We start from the raw sequence: 24,267 nt of genomic DNA, 5'->3' as shown, positions 1-24,267 counted from the left end.
GAGGGAAGGAGGACTGAGATGCACCCAATGGTTTGTTAATAGGTAGACACGGGCATGGGGGTAGGGGGTATGTTTATAACAGAGTGGTGGGAAAAGGAGCAATGACCAGGTAGAGACAATCTCCAATGATCACGCCTCACAGTGCCTCTAAGCATACACCAGTAAAGAGAGACCACACTGGAAGAGGCAGATTTGCAAAACTGGGAAGGAGAAATTATATGGTAGAAAAATTTGAATCCAAATAAGGGTGAGATTAGGGGATAGGAAATGTATGGGTGTTGGGTGGTTTACAGCAGTAGGATGGAAGAGTTGTAAAGGGGCCCAACCTGGAACTTGAAGGACTCTCGGGGGTGTGGTAGGATAGATGAGAGCTGGGCACAGACCAAGCTCAGAATCCAGTTCGGCAAGCAATGCCCAATGTCCACAGAGGTTGGCAACAACCAACCATCATCCAGGGAGGCAGACAGCATGGGATGGGGCAAGAGAAGGGAGCACATCTGTCAACATGGTGAGCCATGAAGTTTCCAACAGGTAAACTGAACCAGGAGCAGGAAGGAAGCAGAAGCAGGAACTTTTCTAGGAAAGAGGTAGAAAGACAGCCAAGCAGCATCAGAGAAGAAGGGCAGAGAACTGGGCTCCTGCCAATCGACCATGGTTCAGAGGCAAGAACCCTCCCCCTGGGGAGGACTGACAAGGGCAAACAGAAGGAGAGGCTGATCCAAACACAAGTGGGAGACTGAGTACTGGGCAGGCTCCCACAAGAGGGACCAGGTTCCCAAGAAAGCATGGCAGTCCTGGGTACAAAGTAGACCTAAGAGCACAGAGAGTGACTTTTTGCACCCAGAGTGCTGAGCAGAAACCCTGAGCTCCCTTCCCTAGGGGCACAGAAAGACCAGGAAGCTTGGCTGAGCATCCCTCTTTGGGTCAAAGGATCCCAGCAGATGAAGACCATGGAGGCAGGGTATCAGCAGAGGCCAGAGACAGGGTGTGTTAAAAAGTTCAGCTCATCTTAGAAACATAAGAATAAAAGGAAGCATGCAGGGTAAGGGAGAGCTTAGGAACAGTCTTGAAGAGTATACAATGGAGATGAAACCCAGGAAGAAGTGGGAAGGGATAAAATTCCCAAGGAATGCTTGGACTTGCTTTCCCCAGGTCTAACCAATCATGGACCCAGAGCTGTTGCAGAAGTCTTATCCATCAAATTATATGCACCCCAAAACACACCAAATCAGAGGATTCCAGACTGATCTGCTATGAGGTCCAAAGAAGAATCTGACTTCAAGGACTGGCAGAAGCCCATAGGAGTCCCCACAAGCGGTTTTGAACGTTCCTTCTTTAGAAGGTGTTTTTCATAGTGCCGATTCACTTATTCTGAGATAGTCTGCATATAGTTCTAATTGAGGGCCAAGAAATGAGTCCAACAGCTTCGTGCAGTACTCTGCAACCCATTCATTCCCTCTCCAAGTTCAGGATACTGGCTCAGAGACTTTTTCAGTGGGGAAGACTGAAGAGATACATCTCTTCTTAGCCAAACAAAATCTCCCACATCATCAATTCCCATATTAAGCATTTTATAAAAGACCCAAAACCCTCAAGTGCCAACCACAAATTCTTTAAAACTTTTTGACTTTACATTGGCTGCCTTAAAAATTGTATGCTTGGTTTTTCTTTAAGGCAAAAATATTTTAGATCTGGTACCCCTGGCTGGATCAGTTGGTTAAAAGTCTGCCTTTGGCTCAGGTCATGAAGTCAAGGTCCTGGGATTAATTCCCACACTGGGCTCCTTGCTCAGTGGGGAGCCTGCTTCTCCCTCTGCCTGCTACTCCGCCTGCTGTGCTCACTTTCTCTCTCTCTTTCTCTGACAAATAAATAGAATCTTTTTTAAAAAAAAAAAGAATATTTTAGATCTGCTTGCGTTAGCCTCAGATGAAAGATCTGTACCTTTGGATGAATATCATAACCAAAAGAATAAAGCACTGTGCTGCCTCATTGCTGAGACCAGGAAACTGGGGAGTGCTGAGCAGCCCTTCTGAAGGGCCCAGAGAAACCCTTCAGAAGAGCTAGCACTTGGCAGTTTCCTGTTTCTTTCAAGAGATTAAATCATAAATGTCTCCTGGGGCAATCGGACTGACCTTAATAAAAGATCCTGGTAAAGAAATGAGGAGGACATCTTGACCCAAAAAAATATGGCCCATGTATCAGGAATGTGGCAGGGATAAGCGAGGACAAGATTGGACCTGGAGTCCAAGTGACAAGACTCTTACCTCTCTGAATCAAGTTGCTCCCAAAGAAACAGGACCTTGGACCAGATAACTTAAAAAAAAAAAATTGGCTCCAGACTGTGCTTCATTTTAAAATGCAATAAAACATTGATTTGAGTAATTTTCAAATTCCAGTAAAACAATTGAAACATGAATTGTTTTAAATTTTAAAATTTAAATTTTAAATTTAAACATGAATTGGGATTAAGTTACCTGTACATTTTTTGAAGTCCTTTTTTTCTGCTCAATACCATGTATAAGATGTCTCAACATGGACAAAAACACATATAGAAATAAAATAGTATATTTTTGTGGCTTATAACTCACACACTGATAGAGACAGGAATCACTCTCCAATTCCTTCTCCATCCTGTATCACCTCATGGAATCTCCCCTGCAAAAATGTCCAGGGATGCAGATGACAGTGAACATGGAAAGGACCCATGCAAGCCACAGATGTTCTAGTTTCCCCAATACATATCTACTCCACCAACCCCCACACAAGCTTCACAGCACCAGCTTACATCAGCACAGTGCCCAGGATCTCCTCCCTTCTCCCATCCATCTTCTCTGGTCCCTTCTATTGATTGTCTCCATGAGAATCCCTTCTTCCTGATTCAGGAGCATCCTGGGACTTATGATGAGGTAGCCCTGGGCTCAAGTCGAAACTCCAACATGTAAAACCTGTCTGACCCTCTAACCCTCAAGCTTCATGTCTATAAAACGGGCTTACAGTACAGAGGTTCCTCAAAAAGTTGAAAATAGAGCTACCCTATGACCCAGCAATTGCACTACTAGGTATTGATTCAAAGGATACAAACATAGTGATTTGAAAAGACACTTGCACCCCAATGTTTATAGCAGCAGTGTCCACAATAGCCAAAATATGGAAAAAGTCCAGATGTTCAAGGACAGATGAATGGATAAATAACACACACACACAGATATAAATGGATAAATAAGGTGTGATTCACACACACACACACACACACACACACACACACACAAAATGGTATACTACTTAGCCATAAAAAAAGAATGAAATCTTGCCATTTGCAATGATATGAATGGTACTAGAAGATTTTTTTTAAGATTTTATTTATTTATTTGACAGAGAGAGAGAGAGAGCACAAGCAGGGGGAGTGGAAGAGGGAGAAGCAGGCTCCTCACCAATCAGGGAACCTGACGTGGGGCCCAATTTGGTTAACCAAATGATCCACCCAGGTGCCCCGATACTAGAGGGTATTATGCTAAGCATGTTAAGTTAGTCAGAGAAAGACAAATACCATCTGACTTCCCTCACATGTGGAATTTGAGAAGCATAACAGATGAACATAGGGGAAGGGAAGGGAAAACGGTAAGATAAAAATAGAGAGGGAGGCCTCCATAAGAGTTCTGAACTCTAGAAAACAAACAGGATTGCTGGAGGGAAGGTGGGGGGAGGGATAATTGGGTGATGGGCATTAAGGAGAGCACTGAAAATGAGCACTGAGTGTTGTATGCCACTGATGAATCACTGGGTTCATCAGTATAATGATGAATCTAACAATACAGTATGTGTTAGCTAAATTGAATTTAAATAAAGAACTAAAAAATTGGCTTATGATATCCCCAACTGATGATTGCTATAAAGATAAAATGAGATCATATAGGGAAAGCACTTGGCATAAGGTAGTGCTCTGAGCAGCTCTGTTCCTTTTATTTCCTTCTCAATTTACTTATAAACTAATGCTAACTGGATGCAAGAAATAGTTTGAAAAGTATTTAGCATAGCTCAAGGAATAATTTGAAAAGAGTTTAACATAGCTCTCATCCTCCGAGAAATACATAATGGATTATAGAATGTTATGGAAATGTTCAAAATAGAAGGAAAGTGCCCCCAGAGGATGTAGAGGTACCCATGAGAGAAATTAAGGAGACCATAAACTTCCAGTCTGGAAAGCCAAGAGGAGATACACAAGTTTGGATGCTACCAGATCTACAAAGATTGGGCACAGAGGGTCAGACAGGCCTTACATGTTGGAGTTTCGACTTGAGCCCAGGGCTACCTCATCATAAGTCCCAGGATGCTCCTGAATCAGGGAGAAGGGATTCTCATGGAGGAAATCAACAGAAGGGACAAGGACATTAGTATCAAATCCTGATATATGGCAACATTTCCTACTTGGATCTCTCCAAATCTCTTCCTTCTTCTATAGAATGAGGATAATAATACCAACCTCAAAAGATCACAGAGAGGATTAACTTTAGATAATGTATAAAAAAAAACTCAATGCAATGTCTGTGTGTTAGTTTTCTATAGCTAACGTAACAAATTACCACAAACTTAGTGGCTTAAACAAGACACATATATTATCTCATGATTCTGAAAATTAAAGTCCAAAATGGGTCTTGCCTGGCTAAAATCAAGGTGTCAGCAGGGCTGCATTCCTTTTGGAGGCTCTGGGGGAGAATCTATTTCCTTTTCTTTCCCAGCTTCTAGAGACCACCTGCATCCTTTGGCTTGTGGCCCCTTCCTCCACCTCCAAAGCCAGTAGAGTAGCATCTTCCAGTCTCCCTCCACTCTACTTTTCCCATTTTTTCAAAAGCACCCCTGTATTTATGTCGAGCCCATGTGGCTACTCCAGGAAAATCTCCCCACTACAAAATCTTTTATCAAATTTACAAAGTCCATTTTTCCAAGCACAACAGCATGTCCACAGGTTTCGGGGATTAGAATGTGGACAACGTTGGGGGGCACTATTCTGCCATACACAGCTCGGTATGCAGTATGTTCTCAACACTTGGAAGCTGTAGCAGGAATAAGGCAGAGGGAGGGGCAGCAAAAGAAATAGACAGGGTCTAATGAAATTCATTGCCCAAATGTTAAAAACTTGTTCAAAAGTGAGTTCAAATGAATCTACAGATGACACATCCAAAAAGGTCTGTAAAGCTAAAACCAAAAACACAAGAAATAACAAGTGTTGACAGGAATGTGGAGAAAAAAGAACTCTAGTGCACTGTTGGTGGGAATGCAAGCTTGGGGAGCCACTGCGGAAAACAGTATGGAGATTCCTTGGAAAATTTAAAATAGAGCTACCATAAAATCCAGTAATTCCAGTACTGGATATTTACCCAAAGAAAATTAAAAAACTAATTCAAATAGATATACACACCCCTACGTTTACTGCACCACTTTTTACAATAGCCAAGATATAGAAGCAACCCAAGTGTCCATCCACAGATGAATGAATAAAGATGTGGTATATATATGAACACACACACACACACACACACACACACTGAAATAATACTCAGTCCATAAAAAAGAATTAAATCTTGCCATTTACAACAATATGGACAGACCTAGGGGATACAATGCTAACTAAAATGAGTCAGAGAAAGACAAACACCATAAAATTTCACTCATATGTGGAATGTAAGAAACACATAAAAGAACAAACTAAGAAAAGAAAAGACAAACAAAAATAAACACTTAAATACAGAGAAGAAACTTGTGGTTGCCAGACAGGGAAGTGGGTAGAGGGATAGGTGAAATAGATAAAGGGGATTAAAAGTATATTTATCCTGATGAGCACTGAGTATAGAATTGTTCAGTCATTATGTTGTATACCTGAACCTAATATAACACTGTATGATAATTACACCTTATTTTTAAAAAACGTCTGTAAAGGAAATCTAAGAGTATTTGTGCTATGTCATCAACCCTTGAAGGCTGGCATTACCATTAACAGCCAACTCTTCTTTAGTAAATATGTTGGTGCCATTTAAAGTCATGAGAATTTGTAAATATGTGTGGCGATGGTTGTTAGCTGGATTTTTTGTCTTCATTTCACCATATACATATACTTTGAATCATTATGCCGCACACCTGAAACTAATACACTGTATGTCAATTACATCTCAATATGAACACATACATAAGAATACAAGATCATGAGAATCTTAGCAGTATTCTTCAACTCAGATCAGCATTTTTGACTAGAAACTGAAGTGGTCCATGAGCTGCAAATTGCATCATTCATCATCACCTTGTGGAGCTTTCTGCCTCTGCTTTTAAACTCTTAACACTCAGTTCTGTGCCTCTCAATAATTAACATATTCATTCATGGCAGTCCTACTTACATGTTTAAGCATTTTTTTCTTTTTGTCCTAAAATATCTTGACCCTATTTCAGGCCATGTTCTGGGATTTTCTTATGTTTCACCTTTCAGAGCAAAGACACTGGCTCATTCAATGTTTTAGTATAATGCTACCTAAAAGCAAAGAAGTCCATTCTTATATAACAAAGATAATATTTCATGATAAGAATAGAAATGGTTTCCTTGCTCATTTACTGAATCCCTGCCTTGCCCATCTATTGGCATCACCAACACTGGGCCTTCAGCCATAATGAGATTACCTAAGAGCTCACAGACAGTATCTTTATCTTCCAGATGTCTTTCCAATATGCCCCCAGCATCTGACACCTCATCCAGGCTAGACGGCTAGATGTATTCTCCAAATTATGCATGTTGTACATTTTTCAGATACCTCGTAAGTTCCACGTGGGGTGAGAAAAGGGAGATTTGATCCTAGAACACACCCCAACAACAAATTTTCATTCTAAACCTTAGAACATTCTTAAAAACAAAATTGTTAAAAAGGGTTTCTTCTCAGAATGTTAACTAAATAGAGGTTGATGGGGGAGGGGAACATTTTGCAAACTGGTCTGTAAGCCTGGGCCCCACAACTAAGTTGGACTGGCACCAATTTACATGAAAGATTATATAAAACTTTGGAGACTGTACTGGACAGTCTTGCCATGGTTTTGGCTATCAGTATCTTAAAATTTTTTCCATGTTTGGAAGTTTCTACCCATATATAGTGCCCATCATAATACCCTATCACTATAGAAGCTAAAAATGCCTCCACCCCACTTGTTCCTATACCTGGTGACAAAGGCTGGCATATGACCTCTAGTGACCAATCAGATGCTCTAGATGGTTTTTTGACCCTGGACTGAGGGACCTAGCCTTTTTTTTCTTCACTGTATATCACTATATTTATAGATTCATTTATTGTATTTCCCCAACTGAATGTAAGGCTTTATGCTGGCAGCAAATTTTGTTCACTGCTATATTCCTAATATCAGAAATAATCCCTAGGTCATAAAAGGAACACAACAAATTTCTTAAATGAATAAATAAATGGATGGACAGATCAATTCATGTACTAATAAAAGCAATTTACTATTCCCCATCCCACAGTATCATGTATAATAAAGAATTTATTTGTGCATTCCTTCATCCAACCTTTATCATTAAGAGAAAGACACAGTGGGGCAATACAAGATCATTTTCTTCTTTTGTGTTAGGATGCATTCACTCCTTCCATTTCGTAACCTGTTCTCCTGAGCAAAACTCTACATACTCTTTCCCCTGGCAGTGCATATTTAGAAGGATATCTTCAAAAAGGTAGATTATCACCATTTTGATGATGACAACTTCCAAAACTTCCAAGAAGAAACTACTACAAAATCATCCAAACATGGAAGATAATCAGTCACTGTTGGTAACCATAGAGGAAATAAAGAAGTATTTTGGAATAGAATCTGGCAAACAATACCTTAATATTTTTTAAAGGGAAGAGGATTCATAGAATACACCATAATACTTGACATCAAACTCATTAAAAATCTAGAGCAAGTTAACAAAGACCTATGACAAATTCTGCATATTTTGACACACATACACCCCCATCCCACCTTATATTTTATTCTCCATGCAGAATATCCTTGGTTTCCTCCACAATTACTCTATGATATGTTTTCTAGAACAATCACCATCATAGATGTCCTCCACTTGATAAATTCTAGGTAGTCTATATCTGTTATAAATTGCCTATCCAGAGCTAGAAATAGTATTCCAGATATTATGAGAACACAGAACCATCAATCACTCTTTTGGTATCAATATATGTCTATCAAAGTAGCTCATGATTTCATTTTTCTTTTAAAAATTCTTCATACTGGGGAGGAGTCAAGATGGCGGAGAAGTAGCAGGCTGAGACTACTTCGGGTAGCGGGAGATCAGCTAAATATCTTATCTAAAGATTGCAAACACCTACAAATCCAACGGGAGATTGAAGGGAAGAAGAACAGCAATTCCAGAAACAGAAAATCAACCACTATCTGAAAGGTAGGACTGGCAGAGAAGTGAATCCAAAGCGACGGGAAGATAGACCGCGGGGGGAGGGGCCGGCTCCCGGCGAGCGGCGGAGCAACGGAGCAACAGAGCAAAATCAGGACTTTTAAAAGTCTGTTCCGCTGAGGGACATCGCTCCAGAGGCTTAACTGGGGTGAAGCCCAGGCGGGGTCAGTGCGGCCTCAGGTCCCGCAGGGTCGCAGAAGGATCGTGGGTGTCTGAGTGTCGCAGAGCTTACCAGTATTAGAACGGGGAAGCCGGCTACAGAGACAGAGCCGAGGAGGGACTCTCAGCTCGGGGTTGCCTTGAACCAGTCGCAGGCTCGGTCAGCTTGGAGCGCGGACTGAGGCCAGGGTGACGGGAGTCATTGGGCGCTGTTCTCTGGGGGCATACTGAGGAGGGGGACCCCGGGCTCTCGGCTCCTCCAGGCCGGAGACCAGGAGGCCGCCACCTTCATTCCCGCCCTCCGGAACTCTACGGAAAGCGCTCAGGGAACAAAAGCTCCCGAAAGCAAACCCAGCAAACCTGAGCGGATTATTCAGCTTGGCCCCGGGTAAGGGCGGTGCAACTCTGCCTGGGGCAAAGACACTTGAGAATCACTACAACAGGCCCCTCCCCCAGAAGATCAACGGGAAACCCAGCCAGGACCAAGTTCACCTACCAAGGAGTGCAGTTTCAATACCAAGGAGAGCAGCGGAATTCCAGAGGAGAAGAAAGCAAAGCACGGAACTCATGGCTTTCTCCCCATGATTTTTTAGCCTTGCAGTTAATTTAATTTTTTTTTCTTTTTCAATTTTTTTTCTTTTTATCTTCTTCTGCTAAATTTTTTTAACTTTTACCGTTTTCTTTTTTAACGTTTTTTAAATAGTTTATCTAATATATATATTTTTTTCCTCTTTTTATATTTTTTCTTTATAGGCTTTCTTTTTTTAAATAGTTTCTTTTTTTTTTTTTCTTTTTGAACCCCTTTTTATCCCCTTTCTCCCCCCTCACAATTTGGGATCTCTTCTGATTTGGCTAAAGCATATTTTCCTGGGGTTGTTGCCACCCTTTTAGTATTTTACTTGCTCCTTCATAAACTCTTATCTGGACAAAATGACAAGGCAGAAAAATTCACAACAAAAAAAAGAACAAGAGGCAGTACCAAAGGCTAGGGACCTAATCAATACAGACATTGGTAATATGTCAGATATAGAGTTCAGAATGACGATTCTCAAGGTTCTAGCCGGGCTTGAAAAAGGCATGGAAGATATTAAAGCAACCCTCTCAGGAGATATAAAAGCCCTTTCTGGAGAAATAAAAGAAATAAAATCTAACCAAGTTGAAATCAAAAAAGCTATTAATGAGGTGCAATCAAAAATGGAGGCTCTCACTGCTAGGATAAATGAGGCAGCAGAAAGAATTAGCGATATAGAAGACCAAATGACAGAGAATAAAGAAGCTGAGCAGAAGAGGGACAAACACAATTATCATATGGTTTCACTTATTTGTGGAGCATAACAAATAGCATGGAGGACAAGGGGAGATGGAGAGGAGAAGGGAGTTGAGGGAAATTGGAAGGGGAGGTGAACCATGAGAGACTATGGACTCTGAAAAACGATCTGAGAATTTTGAAGGGGTGGGAGGTGGGAGGTTGGGGGCACCAGGTGGTGGGTATTGTAGAGGGCACAGATTGCATGGAGCACTGGGTGTGGTGCAAAAATAATGAATACTGTTATGCTGAAAAAATAAAAAAATTTTAAAAAGATAAAAAAAAAAAAAAGAAGAGGGACAAACAGCTACTGGACCACGAGGGGAGAATTTGAGAGATAAGTGACACCATAAGACGAAACAACATTAGAATAATTGGGATTCCAGAAGAAGAGGAAACAGAGAGGGGAGCAGAAGGTATATTGGAGAGAATTATTGGAGAGAATTTCCCCAATATGGCAAAGGGAACAAGCATCAAAATTCAAGAGGTTCAGAGAACCCCCCACAAAATCAATAAGAATAGGTCCACACCCCGTCACCTAATAGTAAAATTTACAAGTCTTAGTGACAAAGAAAATATCCTGAAAGCAGCGCGGGAAAAGAAGTCTGTAACGTATAATGGTAAAAATATTAGATTGGCAGCAGACTTATCCACAGAGACCTGGCAGGCCAGAAAGAGCTGGCATGATATATTCAGAGTACTAAATGAGAAAAACATGCAGCCAAGAATACTATATCCAGCTAGGCTATCATTGAAAACAGAAGGAGAGATTAAAAGCTTCCAGGACAAACAAAAACTGAAAGAATTTGCAAATACCAAACCAGCTCTACAGGAAATATTGAAAGGGGTCCTCTAAGCAAAGATGGACCCTAAAAGTAGTAGATCAGAAAAAAACAGAGACAATATACAATAACAGTCAGCTTACAGGCAATACAATGGCACTAAATTCATATCTCTCAATACTTACCCTGAATGTTAATGGGCTAAATGCCCCAATCAAAAGACACAGGGTATCAGAATGGATAAAAAAACAAAACCCATCTATATGTTGCCTACAAGAAACTCATCTTAAACCCGAAGACACTTCCAGGTTTAAAGTGAGGGGGTGGAAAAGAATTTACCATGCTAATGGACATCAGAAGAAAGCAGGAGTGGCAATCCTTAGATCAGATCAATTAGATTTTAAGCCAAAGACTATAATTAGAGATGAGGAAGGACACTATATCATACTCAAAGGAACTGTCCAACAAGAAGATCTAACAATTTTAAATATCTATGCCCCTAACGTGGGAGCAGCCAACTATATAAACCAATTAATAACAAAATCAAAGAAACACATCGACAATACTACAATAATAGTAGGGGATTTTAACACTCCCCTCACTGAAATGGACAGATCATCCAAGCAAAAGATCAACAAGGAAATCAAGGCCTTAAATGACACACTGGACCAGATGGACATCACAGATATATTCAGAACATTTCATCCCAAAGCAACAGAATACACATTCTTCTCTAGTGCACATGGAACATTCTCCAGAATAGATCACATTCTTGGTCCTAAATCAAGTCTCAACCGGTATCAAAAGATTGGGATCATTCCCTGAATATTTTCAGACCACAATGCTCTAAAGCTAGAACTCAATATCAAGAGGAAATTTGGAAAGAACCCAAATACATGGAGACTAAACAGCATCCTTCTAAAGAATGAATGGGTCAACCAGGAAATTAAAGAAGAATTGAAAAAATTTATGGAAACAAATGATAATGAAAACACAATGGTTCAGAATCTGTGGGACACAACAAAGGCAGTCCTGAGAGGAAAATATATAGCGGTACAAGCCTTTCTCAAGAAACAAGAAAGGTCTCAGGTACACAACCTAACCCTACACCTAAAGGAGCTGGAGAAAGAACAAGAAAGAAACCCTAAACCCAGCAGGAGAAGAGAAATCATAAAGATCAGAGCAGAAATCAATGAAAGAGAAACCAAAAAAACAATAGAACAAATCAACGAAACTAGGAGCTGGTTCTTTGAAAGAATTAATAAGATTGATAAACCCCTGGCCAGACTTATCAAAAAGAAAAGAGAAAGGACCCAAATAAATAAAATCATGAATGAAAGAGGAGAGATCACAACGAACACCAAAGAAATACAGACAATTATAAGAACATACTATGAGCAACTCTACGCCAACAAATTTGACAATCTGGAAGAAATGGATGCATTCCTAGAGACATATAAACTACCACAACTGAACCAGGAAGAAATAGAAAGCCTGAACAGACCCATAACCAGTAAGGAGATTGAAACAGTCATCAAAAATCTCCAAACAAACAAAAGCCCAGGGCCAGACGGCTTCCCGGGGGAATTCTACCAAACATTTAAAGAAGAACTAATTCCTATTCTCCTGAAACTGTTCCAAAAAATAGCAATAGAAGGAAAACTTCCAAACTCATTTTATGAGGCCAGCATCACCTTGATCCCAAAACCAGACAAGGATCCCAACAAAAAAGAGAACTACAGACCAATATCCTTGATGAACACAGATGCAAAAATTCTCGCCAAAATACTAGCCAATAGGATTCAACAGTACATTAAAAGGATTATTCACCACGACCAAGTGGGATTTATTCCAGGGCTGCAAGGTTGGTTCAACATCCGCAAATCAATCAATGTGATACAACACATTAATAAAAGAAAGAACAAGAAACATATGATACTCTCCATAGATGCTGAAAAAGCATTTGACAAAGTACAGCATCCCTTCCTGATCAAAACTCTTCAAAGTGTAGGGATAGACGGCACATACCTCAATATTATCAAAGCCATCTATGAAAAACCCACCGCAAATATCATTCTCAATGGAGAAAAACTGAAAGCTTTTCCGCTAAGGTCAGGAACACGGCAGGGATGTCCTTTATCACCACTGCTATTCAACATAGTACTAGAAGTCCTAGCCTCAGCAATCAGACAACAAAAGGAAATTAAAGGCATCCAAATCGGCAAAGAAGAAGTCAAACTATCACTCTTTGCAGATGATATGATACTATATGTGGAAAACCCAAAAGACTCCACTCCAAAACTGCTAGAACTTGTACAGGAATTCAGTAAAGTGTCAGGATATAAAATCAATGCACAGAAATCAGTTGCATTTCTCTACACCAACAACAAGACAGAAGAAAGAGAAATTAAGGAGTCCATCCCATTTACAATTACACCCAAAACTATAAGATACCTAGGAATAAACCTAACCAAAGAGACTAAGAATCTATACTCAGAAAACTATAAAATACTCATGAAAGAAATTGAGGAAGACACAAAGAAATGGAAAACTGTTCCATGCTCCTGGATTGGAAGAATAAATATTGTGAAAATGTCTATGCTACCTAAAGCAATCTACACATTTAATGCAATTCCTATCAAAGTACCATCCATTTTTTTCAAAGAAATGGAACAAATAATCCTAAAATTCATATGGAACCAGAAAAGACCTCGAATAGCCAAAGGAATATTGAAAAAGAAAGCCAAAGTTGGTGGCATCACAATTCCAGACTTCAAGCTCTATTACAAAGCTGTCATCATCAAGACAGCATGGTACTGGCACAAAAACAGACACATAGATCAATGGAACAGAATAGAGAGCCCAGAAATAGACCCTCAACTCTATGGTCAACTCATCTTCGACAAAGCAGGAAAGAATGTCCAATGGAAAAAAGACAGCCTCTTCAATAAATAGTGTTGGGAAAATTGGACAGCCACATGCAGAAAAATGAAATTGGATCATTTCCTTACACCACACACGAAAATAGACTCAAAATGGATGAAGGATCTCAATGTGAGAAAGGAATCCATCAAAATCCTCAAGGAGAACACAGGCAGCAACCTCTTCGACGTCAGCTGCAGCAACATCTTCCTAGGAACATCACCAAAGGCAAGGGAAGCAAGGGCAAAAATGAACTATTGGGATTTTATCAAGATCAAAAGCTTTTGCACAGCAAAGGAAACAGTGAACAAAACCAAAAGACAACTGACAGAATGGGAGAAGATATTTGCAAATGACATATCAGATAAAGGGCTAGTGTCCAAAATCTATAAAGAACTTAGCAAACTCAACACCCAAAGAACAAAGAATCCAATCAAGAAATGGGCAGAGGACATGAACAGACATTTCTGCAAAGAAGACATCCAGATGGCCAACAGACACATGAAAAAGTGCTCCATATCACTCGGCATCAGGGAAATACAAATCAAAACCACCATGAGATATCACCTCACACCAGTCAGAACGGCTAAAATGAACAAGTCAGGAAATGACAGATGCTGGTGAGGATGCGGAGAAAGGGGAACCCTCCTACACTGTTGATGGGAATGCAAGCTGGTGCAACCACTCTGGAAAACAGCATGGAGGTTCCTCAAAATGTTGAAAATAGAACTACCCTATGACCCTGCAATTGCACTGCTGGGTATTTACTCTAAAGATACAAACGTAGTGATCCGAAGGGGCACGTGCACCCGAATGTTTATAGCAGCAATGTCTACAATAGCCAAACTATGGAAAGAACCTAGATGTCCATCAACAGACGAATGGATAAAGAAGAAGTGGTATATATACACAATGGAATACTATGCAGCCATCAAAAGAAATGAAATCTTGCCATTTGCGACGACGTGGATGGAACTAGAGGGTATCATGCTTAGCGAAATAAGTCAATCGGAGAAAGACAACTATCATATGATCTCCCTGATATGAGGGAGAGGAGATGCAACATGGGGGGTTGAGGGGGTAGGAGAAGAGTAAATGAAACAAGATGGGATTGGGAGGGAGACAAACCATAATGACTCTTAATCTCACAAAACAAACTGAGGGTTGATGGGGGGAGGGGGTTGGGAGAGGGGGTGGGGTTATGGATATTGGGGAGGGTATGTGCTATGGTGAGTGCTGTGAAGTGTGTAAACCTGGCGATTCGCAGACCTGTACCCCTGGGGATAAAAATATATGTTTATAAAGCTGTAAAAAAAAAAAAAAAAAAGAAAAAAGAAAGGATGAATCCCCAAGTTTTGTAGCAACATGGACGGGACTGGAAGAGATTATGCTGAGTGAAATAAGTCAAGCAGAGAGAGTCAATTATCATATGGTTTCACTTATTTGTGGAGCATAACAAATAGCATGGAGGACAAGGGGAGATGGAGAGGAGAAGGGAGTTGAGGGAAATTGGAAGGGGAGGTGAACCATGAGAGACTATGGACTCTGAAAAACGATTTGAGAATTTTGAAGGGGTGGGGGGTGGGAGGTTGGGGGCACCAGGTGGTGGGTATTGTAGAGGGCACGGATTGCATGGAGCACAGGGTGTGGTGCAAAAATAATGAATACTGTTATGCTGAAAAAATAAATAAATAAATAAATAAATAAAATAAAAAATTTAAAAAAAAATTCTTCATACTGTACATTGAAACTGCTTCCAAATCAATCATTCCATACTATACGTTTTTCACAAAAAGATGAAGACATTAGACCAAGTGGCAAACATAGAACATTCATCTAATTTCCCTCCCTCTCCACACCCTTATAAATGACAGAAGAGATGGTTTCTAAAATACTGGAGTTATTACAGCTGGGCAGAACAAGAAACAGTACCCAATACTAACCAGAAATTTTGAAACAAAAATCAGAAAGATAAAAATCAGACAAGATCAACTTGCTGGGAAAAAAAAAAAAAAACACAAGCAAACACTTGTGCAGAAGAAAGCCACTACAGAGAGGAATGGTTACACCATGTTCCAAGTTCTAACCCAATGGACCCAAGAAGCAAGAGTGAATGGGCAAAAATAACAGGGGATTAACTGGGTCATTGCCTTTGGAGCAGACACATCTCTGGCTCCTCTCCTCCACTCCACACCCCACACCTCACCTTGAACTGAGTGGTAACCAATAGCAGCACATAGCACAGGTAAAAGTGATGGGTTTGGACATTTATACTTCAGAGGCATCACTCACCTGAAGCTATGGCAGTCAGTAGCTTGATGCTCACTGAGCCCATCCTCCTCTTCCTAGACACACAGGAAGACTATATTGCCAGCTTCAGTTAAAGTTGGGTTGAGATCATGTAACTGTTTCTAGCCCATGGATGGCAATAAAGTGTACCCTTCCAGACCTGGCCATGAAATGCTGCATGCAACCATCCCCATTTTTCCCCTTAAAAGTAAAGAACACAGTGAAAATCAATGAGGAGCTCTGGAAGATGACAATGCTCCCAGATGGAAAGAGCCAGGATGCCAAGATCAAAAGAAAAACAAATTTTTATTGAGCTACCAAGAGTTTGGGGTTATTTCTTACAGCTGGCATGAGTTCCCCAATTAATACCATAGCCAAAAAAAAGCCCTCGGAGGATATGGAGCGGCCACAGAGAGGAAACACCTCAGCATCCCCATCTTCTCTATCAGGGCATTGACAGGAAATGGACTCACACCCAAAGGGTTGACCAAAGAGATATTCACAAATGGACTGTTTCAAGAGTCAAAGAGAGGGCTGGGGGAACCATGCAGAGATTAACCTTCTCAGAGGTTAGCAACAGAGGAAAACCATGACCTCCTCCAGTCCTGAAGGGAGAAAGGATGGAGCAGTCACTGAAAAGCAGGAAGAGTGATAGCCATAACAGTAGAGTGTGCCACAAAAAGTTCTGACTATAGATTAAAACAAACAAACAACAATAACAAAAAATCACTACTCCCAAAACCAGGAGACAGAGGGGAGGGCAGTGGGGAGGGAGGAACAATACCCAGTCTTTCCTTCTGCCCTTGAGACTCAGCTGGAGTTTCCCTTTAGCTGAACCAACTGGAAGGCAGTGGGCAAAGGAGCCCAGTGACACAGAGATCAGCTTCGTGGGGCCTAGAGCAAAGCTGATTAGTACAGAACATGGATCTGGGACACAAACTGAGAAAAGCCAGAACACCTTCCCAACAGCTCATCCTGCCCAGCCCCCAGTCACCAGAGATAAGCACCTGTGATCAGACCTGGCATCCACAGAGGGGCAAACAAGAGAGATGAGTAGACAACAAAGAACCAAAGATTTAAGGAAAGAGCAGCATGAGATCACCAAAAAAGAAGAAATAATAACAAAGATACAGGGTTCATAGAGCAAATAAAAGAGGATTAACATAAATTTCACATTTTGGAAATGTTAAGAATACCATATCCATAATTTAATAATTACATGAGGAAATCTTAGAAATTTAAAAATTTGATTCAGAAAGTAAGATACTCCGCTTTACCTGCCCACTGGCGTCTTCTGCCCCTGTAGAGATCCAGACGTGTATAATTCTGATCTCAGGCTGATTTCATGGGTGATCGGAGTTCTTTGGTAGGTAATCAGCTCACTTTAGGGTACAGGTTGAAAGGGCGCCTCCTCCTACTTCCCTGCCATCTTGTCCCCCCGCCCCACTGGATAAATGGAACTGGAGAACATTCATATTTAAATAGTAACTTGTTGATGTTGACCTGGAAAACTGAGCCAAGGGATCATTTAAAAAAAAAAAAAAGAATATGTCAACTAAAGGAAAAAAGTGGAAAATAAAAAAAATTTTTAAAGGTACAAAATGCCAATATCCATCTAATGAAAATCCTAGAACTAGAGAACAGAGAAAATTCTAGAAATGGAGAAGAACAAGTAATCAAGAAGCAAAAAGAAAATTTCCCAGGGCTATAGAAACTTATGAATTAAAAATATTCATCACCTGCCAAAAGACCTACCTTCCCTTTGATACATTTTTATAAAATTCAGAAGTCTGAGGATGAGAAAAAATCCTAAATGCTTCATAAGAGAATAAAACAGGCTACCTAAAATGAATGAACTTGTCCTTGACAATACTTGAGGCTAAAAAACAATAGAGTAATACCTTCAAAGTTCTGAGGTAATTATTTTGAAGCTAGAATCTGATTCCCATCCAAATTAGCACTGAAAATGAAAAACAAAATAAAGGTATTTCACAGACATTTAAAGATTCACACATGAGCCTTAGTAGATTAGAATAAAAGGAAATTAATTCAAAAAGGGAATGATGTGGGGCACCTGGGTGGCTCAGTCCGCCATGCATCTGACTTTTGATTTTGGCACAGATCATGATCTCAGGGTTATGAGATCCAGCCCTACATCAGGCTCCGTGCTCAGGGCACAGTCTGAGATTCTCCCTCTGCACTTCTTCTCTCTTTCTCTCTCTGAAATGAATATATAAAATCTTTTTAAAAAATGGAAAGATGTGGGACCCAAGAATCAACAATAAATGAAGAAACCAATAAAATTTAGTTCAGAAATATATTTTTAAATGTTTAACAATAATCTGCAACTAAAATCCCAGTATGGGAGAAGATGTCTACAGGAGAAGGAAGAGAGGGAGTGAGTATATGCTAAGGTTCTAGTTGTGTTTGGGATAGGAATGAGAAATAAATTAATTCTAAATGACTAATTTGGAATTGATATCCCAAATATTCATTAACTGAACAATGAAAAAGGTGATACAACTTTAGACAAGATATTTTATTATAAAAGCAAGTAATACTATTCAAAAATTGTGATGATCTCCGTAGTGTGTGATTTTTTATAAAAATATGAATTAATCAAATTTCATCCTAGAAAGGGTAAAAACTGTGAGTAGGTCGATAAATTAGTACCTTTTTAAAAATTGAAAAGGGGAGGTGCCCGGGGGGCTCAGTCATTAAGCATCTGCCTTCAGCTCAGGTCAGGGCCTGGGATGGAAACCCATCTTGGACTCCCTGCTCAGCAGGAAGCCTGCTTCTCCCTCTCCCTCTACCCCGCCTTGTGTATCCTCTCTCACTGTCTCTCTCTCTCTGTGTCAAATAAATAAATAAAATCTTTTTAAAATATAAAATAAAATAAATAAAAATTGAAAAGGTGGTCAAAGCTGGAATTCTTTCAAAAAACAAAGGAACTGGGGCACCTGGGTGGCTCAGTGGGTTAAGCCTCGGCCTTTAGCTCAGGTCATGATCTCAGGGTCCTGGGATCGAGCCCCGCATCGGGCTCTCTGCTCAGCAGGGAGCCTGCTTCCCCTCTCTCTCTGCCTGCCTCTCTGCCTACTTGTGATCTCTGTCTGTCGAATAAATAAATAAAATCTTAAAAAAAAAAAACAAAGGAACTATGAACAAGTACTTTTATAGGGATTTTGATTCCTTGAAGCAAGAGATAATCCTTAAATTATGTATCTGTCTGAAAGTACACAAAAACAGAGAGACTCCAGACTCATTCAACACAGGCAGCATCACTGTGATTCCAAAACCAAACAAGGTTAGCGCACACTAATAAAGTGAAGTCGTATGAATATGTGAACATGGTTGTAAAATACTAAAAATTATATTTGCAAAACAAATTCAGTATTATATTATTATTTCTTAATCTTAGACAAGCAGAATTCACCTAGAAATGCAAAAGTGGTTCAACATTAGGAAATTTATGATGCAATCAACTACAACAGATGTAAGGACAAAACATTATATTCATTTCAATGCACACCAAAAATTTACCTGATAAAATTCTATACTATTTCCAAATTTCAAAAAAAAACCTCTTACTACACTAAGAAAGAATGTAAGATCATGTAATTAAGGGGAAAACTCACAGAAAATATATTGAATAATGAAAGAATAAAAAGTTTCCATTACGGTCAAAAACAAGACAACCATCATAGCTATTATTCATCATTGTTCTGCACGGTAGGTCCTATTTTTTTTATTTAATTTTATTTTTTCAGTGTTCCAGGTTTCATTGTTTATGCACCACACCCAGTGCTCCATGTAGTATGTGCCTTCCACAATACCCACCACCAGGCTCACCCAACCCCCACCTTTTTCCCCTCCAAAACCTTCAGCTTGTTTCTCAGAGTCCACAGTGTCTCATGGTTCATCTCCCCCTCCAATAGATCCTGTTTTAAAAGAGAGAAAGATATAAGAAATACAAGGTGTAAATTGTAGACAAACGATAAACAAAATTTTCCCTATATGTAGACAAATTATGATCCCAAGAGAATTGACAGAAATATTATTTAAAATAATATCAGATATGAAACCAGTAGCTTTCTTATCCACAAGCATTAACAACTTGAAGAACTTCATATTTTCTTTTAATACTTTTGTAGTTCTGTGTTTTTATATTTAGTTCCTTAAGCCATCTGGAATTCATTCTGGCAGATTATGTTTTCTTTCTTTTGCTCCCCACAGAAAGTGCTCTGTAGAGATTTGTCCAGTGGCTGCATGACTCTCTTGCCCTTAGTCCTGTCTTACCTGGGATTTAGAGGTTAAAAGAAGGATACATTGCCCGGTTTCAACCCCAGTATTGCCAATTACTACTTGTGCAATCTTGGGCTGTTACCAAGCTCACTGAACCTCAGTCTTCTCATCTACCAGGGGAGAGAATAACACCTAAGTCACAGCATTGTCGGGAGGACTAAATAAGAACATATAGAAAAAGTCACAACCACAGTGCCTGGCGGTGATCTTACCTGCTGGGAAACAAATCCCTCCAAACTCCATGGCTTAAAACAGCCATGTGCTGTGTAAATGAACCTGGCTCTGAGACTGTAGTCAGAGATACAGAAGGACACTGTATCATGCTTAAAGGCTCTGTCCAACAAGAGGATCTAACAATTGTGAATATCTATGCTCCCAACATGGGAGCAGCCAACTGCATAAGCCAACTGTTAACCAAAATAAAAAGACATATTGAATCTGGTTCTGAGCAGGTTTCAGCAGGGATAGCTCATCTCTGTCCCACCTGGGGTAACCTGGGGAAGCTCTGCCAAGGTGACTCTCTCCCATGGCTGCCAAATGTTCTGCCTGTTGGGTCTTCCCCATGAGAGCCTCTCCAGGGGAAGCTTGGGCTTCCTCTCAACATGGTGACTTGGATTCTAAGAATAAGCATCACCAGAGGCAGGAAGTAGAAAAAGCTTCGGTCTGAAAACCAGCACAGTGTTCCTTCACCATATTCTACTGGTCAGTTACAGAACCCAGATTCAATCTGCCTCTGCACACATGTAATTCACACCCCTCACCCATGCAAAATACACTCCCCCCCTCCCAGACCTGCCAAAAGCCACATCCCTCTAAGTCATGTCCAAGGGTAACTATGCGTGGCTCTTCGTACACAACTCATGGAGTACTCCTCATCACCATCTGAATACTGTGGACTGTAGAGATCACCACGCATACACACACACACACACTCCACACACAGTAGTGCCTCAAGCACAGAATATCCACAATGGATGCTCCCATTCAAAACAAGAGAGACAGGAGGCACACAGTCAGTCAGCAAAGGTCCAGAGCAGCCCTGCGCTCCAGGTGCATTGTTGCCTTACAATTCTTTCTGGGACCCGTTACTTACGCAGTGGCTCTTAGCTCTTGTTTCTACCCTGAGCATTCTCCCTTTTCCATAAGAACACTTAATTGGTGATCCTGTAGAAGCTAGGGCTCTTCTTTGCTTCTTTTGATTCATTCTGGTGATGTTTCCAGTCAATAAGTGTTTACAGTCAATAAAGTGCTCAAGGTCAATAAATTTCTGTTCCTGCTATTAATAACATGGGTAAAAATATACAGATGCTTTACCAAACGGGAGATACTTACCAGTAATTTTGGAGGACAGAATTAAATAGGTAACCCAACAAAACGAAATTTAGTAAGAGTCAAGAAAATTCCTGCATTTAGACTTTAGAAATCAATTTTATAATTACAGGATGAGGCTGGCATGCCTGTCTCCCCCACTAAGCTGTACGCCTTTTACAGGAGAAAATTGAGGGGATTTAGTTGACAGCGAGCTCACAATGAAACAAAAGCATGAAGAGACACACACTATAAGTGGCATCCAGACAATGTAGCTTATGATGAGGATGGTGAGGAAATAAAACCACATCACAGGAGTAACTTGGAAGAAAATGAGGGACTTCAGTTGGAGACGAGAAAGTCTTAGGGAACTGATAACAACTGAGGGGCAGGTTATCAGCTTTCTATGTCTCAAAGACTGTCATGTCAAAGGGGAAATGAACTTAGTTCCAGAGGACAAAATTCGTGCTCTCAACATCAGTTGCCTGTTGGTATTCCATGAAGAGTTTTAAATAATAGTGATGCCAACACCCTGCCTAGAACAATTCTATCATAGTCACTGAGGGTGGGCCCCAGGCTGAAAAGATTGTAAAATTCAAAATTCACCAGGTGATTACACAGGACTGCCACATTTGGGTATGTATTTTGGACCTAGAGCAAACATCAGTGAATGAGCTGACTCATGAACATTGGCTTGTCCATCACCAGAAGACCTTGGACAAGAAGCTAGGGGCTGTCGATCGCTATTGCTATTACAGAGAGGTCCTGTGTCAAGGGAGAGAGCAGCTTTTAAGACCCACTCCAGAACCTACATATTAAAGAGTGGAGAGTAATTCAATCCCATCAAACAACAGAAAAGGAATCAGATTCCTCATTGCTGATAGAGCTGTGCCCACATCTTCAGCCCATGGTTCTTTTCCTCCCCCGCCTCCTGGAGACGGACAGATGGAGCTCCTCCTCTCCATAAAGAGGGGATCTTAGAAAGGATTTCTTTGCTCAAATGGACAGTTTGAGTCAAAGAATAATCTGTTGGGAATGGTTAATAAAATAGGAAGTTTGGGGCAGGGGGAGGGGGGCAGGGGCGCACAGTGGAGGGAACAGGTACTTAAGCCCATAATCTGGGTTTTCTAATTTGAAACTTTATGACCTTAGTTCCAGAAGGAGGCTCTCCCATCTCCCCCACTTCTACCCACTGAGTTTCCAACCCAACTCCAGCCCTTTATATCAAGCTAAATTGCTCTCTTTTTTGGACTCATATTCCCTTCAAGTATGTGCAGATATCTAGTGTTTCCCATCATTTGCTTTTGGTAAGGCAAAGTCCTCATAAGGTATTAGTTCTTCTAAGTATAAATCATAGCCTGGAGCCTCACATACCTGATTCTCTGTCCCTCTTTGAACTCTCTCCAGTTCTATTTCTACACCTTTCTATTAACTGAAGTGCACAAAATGCATTAAAACATCTCAGCAGTGTTAGAAGCAGCCTGGAATAAGAAATAAACCGTACTGGCCATACTCCTGACAAAACTATGTTTCACAAACAGAATCCTTTCTCATTTTCTTATACTTCCTGCAACAAGAGAAGACCTCACTGCAGCTGCGTATTATGTAGCATCTATCAGATGACTGTGTTGTTTATCCACATGAAATTTTTGTAATCTGCAAATACAGGTCTCCTTCACACTGGGCAATGACCAAGACCGATGGCCAAAAAAGAGAGATTTTCTTGTAATGCGAATGCAGATTAAAGAGGGAAACATTGTTATAAATCACAGCACTGTCTTCTGAAGGCCAAGTGCACATTATAAAACTTGCCCAGTTCATTTCAAGCAACTGTTTAGTTCATCAATGCTTTATTTGTAAAAGCAAATGCTTGGCCTTACAAAACATCTATTCAAACATCAGTGACTCAGAATTCTGGGACTTTCCTGCTTGTCTGGGAATTATGTTTATAATACAAATGCCTAGTTAATAAAAGCCCGCTTTCCACGCGTCAAAGACCTTTACGATCTTAAAGAAAGAGGGGAGAAAAAAACTGCACTGGCCCCTTTCCTTTATTCTTCTTTTGATACATAAATGATATCTGTGAGCTTTCATTGTACTTGAAAATAACCAACCAGAGGACTGTTAGGGCGGTGAAACTTCCATATCCAGTATATGGTGGATACATGTCATTATACATTTGTCCAAACCCATAGAATGCACAGAACCAAGTATGAGTCCTAAGGTAAACTATGGACTCTGGGTGATAATGGTGTGTCATTGTAGTCTCACCAGCTGCAACAAATGTGCCACTCTGATGGGGGACGTTGCTTAATGGGGGAGGCTGTGCCTGAAGAGGAAGGGGGGAAGCCAGAGGACATATGGGAAATCTCTGTACCTTCTGCTCAATTTTGCTGTGAACCTAAACTGCTCCAAAAAGTAAATCTAGGGGCGCCTGGCTGGCTCAGTCATTAGGTGTCTGCCTTCAGCTCAGGTCATGATTCCAGGGTCTTGGGATCGAGCCCTGCAAGGGGCTCTCTGCTCAACAGGAGGTCTGCTTCTTCCTCTCCCACTCCTCCTGCTGTGTTCCCTCTCTCACTGTCTCTCCCTCCCTCTCTCTCTCTCTCTGTCAAATAAATAAATAAAATCTTTTTAAAAAGTAAAATCTATTTATAAATAAGTAAATAAATAGCCAGTCCTGTTGGAAGTAGGCCCTAGTGCATTCACGGGTTCTGAAAGAATTTTGAAAGAATATTTCCTTTGGAAAG

At 40.5% G+C, this 24,267-nt stretch overlaps 1 long non-coding RNA gene across 2 annotated transcripts in view; it reads right to left on the bottom strand.

Annotated features, from left to right (window-relative positions):
• Nucleotides 1-22,117: 22,117 nt before the first annotated feature.
• Nucleotides 22,118-24,267, bottom strand: part of LOC125094770 (uncharacterized) — a 69,480-nt gene continuing 67,330 nt past the window's right edge. For both annotated transcript variants that reach the window (XR_007125686.1, XR_007125688.1), the window contains one exon: nt 22,118-22,171. This is a non-coding gene — a long non-coding RNA (uncharacterized LOC125094770). The remainder of the gene's footprint in view (nt 22,172-24,267) is intronic.

Source organism: Lutra lutra, chromosome 1 (genome assembly GCF_902655055.1).
Source record: "Lutra lutra chromosome 1, mLutLut1.2, whole genome shotgun sequence".
NCBI classification, from domain to species: Eukaryota; Metazoa; Chordata; class Mammalia; order Carnivora; family Mustelidae; genus Lutra; species Lutra lutra.
Note: the sequence above shows the minus strand (reverse complement) of the source record. Positions and strands in the feature narration are given on the sequence as shown.